Below are 2,618 nucleotides of genomic sequence, written 5' to 3'. Positions count from 1 at the left end.
CCTCAGCAACAAACGGAATTAACAAAAGACTTACCTCCGTTTCGTTGACAATCGGCCGTAGACGAAAGACTTCATGCATGGCTGATTGTCAACGAAACGGAGGTAAGTCCTTTGTCAATTCTGCGTGTTGCTTCGGCAGGCAGCCAGTGAAAACGAATTCGAATTCGTATGCTGGAGCATACACATTCAAACATAGATACATTTGATCTTGTTACGAAAATCTAAGTGCGATAGACCTACCTTCACTTTTGAAATATATGTCGATGATAGTAAATAGGAAGATTTTCCCTGACTAAAATTGCTACACCTTTGGAATAGTTTGTACCATGATCAAACAAGCAAAGTCCTTTCCATTCTTTAGATACAATGTTTTCTATGTTTCTTGACAAAAACAAATCTCATGCAAAAATGATATGTCACACTTTTGGCGATGGAGCAAAAGGAATATTTTCTTTCGCTTCAGCACTTGACGTACCCCTCGCACATTTAACGTAATAAAGTGAACATTGTTAGCATTTTTTTTTACAGTTTCACAGTTGCTCTGTCCTTCGTTCATTTTTGCTTCAGTATAAATTTTCTGATTTTTGTAGTCACGTTGTACTGGTATTTATTTATTTTTCTTTCTTGATTTCTTCTTTCGTTTCGGATAACAGAAATACAATAAGAACAACTTTCCAATCTTCACATGCGTTTTTTCCTTAAAAGTTCTCATGTATTTTGTATTGTATTGTATTTATTAAACATCATTGATGTACATCAATATTCTGTTTATAGACATAGTTATAATCACTTTACAATGTAATGCAACAATCGATATATAAAACATAATATAAAACATTTACAACACCTTTCTAAATAAACAATAAGTCATGCAATACGAAATATGTAAATGAGAACTAAAACAAAAGCATAAGATTGTACACGACTACTTTGTTATAACATATAGTATCTAAAAATTACCCCTCATTGCAATTATGTTTTTGATGAACAAAGAAAAACTATCTATTACAACTTCATTATCTAATCTCATTATAAATATGAATTTATAACATCGATATCAATAGTAGTTCAAGTTCAAGTTCAAGTTTATTTGTCTTTCAGAAATCACATGTAACAAAATATAATAGAGTATAATCATAACAGTACAAAAGTGTCATATATACACTGTAATGTACATCACAACGTGTTCTTACGTACTGGAAGGGAATAAGAAGGAGATATAACTTTCTAATTTGGCAAATCTTGAGGTGTTTTACAGAAATAATAGGAAACGTGTGATATATACGTGTATATTATATAATCATAAGTATTCTGTTATAAAAATGTAGGCTGATGTCGACGCGGTCTGCCATAACAAAAGCCCCTAATATTGGTGTCGAAATTGTATGGTAACATTGTACCTTTCTTTGCATGCAAATGGGATCTCGATTTATTGAAGAAAGAAAATGTTTCATTATGTAATACGCGGGGTTGTATCGATGTTCCATATTTATCTACTTGGTGAAAGTCTTCATACCTACATAATGAAAGTAGTTTTGCATTCTTATACTCGTTTCTTCATCATTTCAAATGTACAATAACAAATAATAACTCTTCATATTTGAACTACATTGTATTTTTCTACACACAGTAATCTGTTCATAGAAAGAGATGCTTTTAAAGATCTAAACTAATAAATAAATAAAAATGTCCTGATCGTAGTTATATTTAGGATTGTACAAAATGAGAGGAGAGATAAAAGGAGATCGGAGAGAAAGAGAGTCAAGTAGGAAGATAGAGGGAGAGGGGAAGAGACGACAGATAATGAAAGAGCGAAAAAGAAGAAGAAGGAGATAGAGAGTGAGTGAGAGAGAGAGAGAGAGAGAGAGGGCAAAGAGGGGGTGAGATAAAGAGGAGAGAGAGAGAGAGAGAGAGAGAATATGATATGCAGAGGGATTACAATGAGAGAGAGAGAGAGATAAATAGATAGAGAGAGAGAGAGAGAGAGAAAGAGGGAGAGGGGGTAGAGAGAACAATGTCAACAGTTTGACACGGTCGCCGAGTTAAGCTCCCAGAACCCAACCTTTCGGGTTAATTTTCATCGAATCTTCCCCACTGTTCCAAAATGATATAAAGTATACAACAAAAAAACGAAAAATCAAGGGAAAATTTCCGTGTGAATGATGATTATCCGACTCCTCTTAATGGTTAGAACCCCCCCGAAAAAAAAAAGCTGTGGATCCAACGTTTTCAGATGGAAGAAATGTGACCGTACGTCCAAATAGATTTTAAAAAACTATTCCATTTGGAATTAACGGGTGTCTTCCCCGCCAGGAAAAGGAAATGTTTTTATGAGTTCCATTAATATCTGTTCAGCGAGGTCATTCCAAATGCCTGCTGTGGTGTACAGGAAACATTTCGTTTTAAAACCATTACTGTTCAGTCAGCATTACTCTTCTGTTATGTATAAATGTATCAGTATTATTCTTTGCATTGTATTTTTTGCAAGTGTTGTTGTTAAGAAATTCAAATTAAGGCCGATGGCAGTGATTATGAGCTTGTGAAAATCAGTAAAAATGGAGAAATTTTTCCTTTTTCCTAAAAAGAAAAGAAAAAAGAAAGAAAAGAAGAAAGAAAGA

Source organism: Strongylocentrotus purpuratus, unplaced genomic scaffold (assembly GCF_000002235.5).
Source record: "Strongylocentrotus purpuratus isolate Spur 01 unplaced genomic scaffold, Spur_5.0 spur5_scaffold_15, whole genome shotgun sequence".
NCBI classification, from domain to species: Eukaryota; Metazoa; Echinodermata; class Echinoidea; order Camarodonta; family Strongylocentrotidae; genus Strongylocentrotus; species Strongylocentrotus purpuratus.
This window is presented reverse-complemented; position numbering follows the sequence as displayed.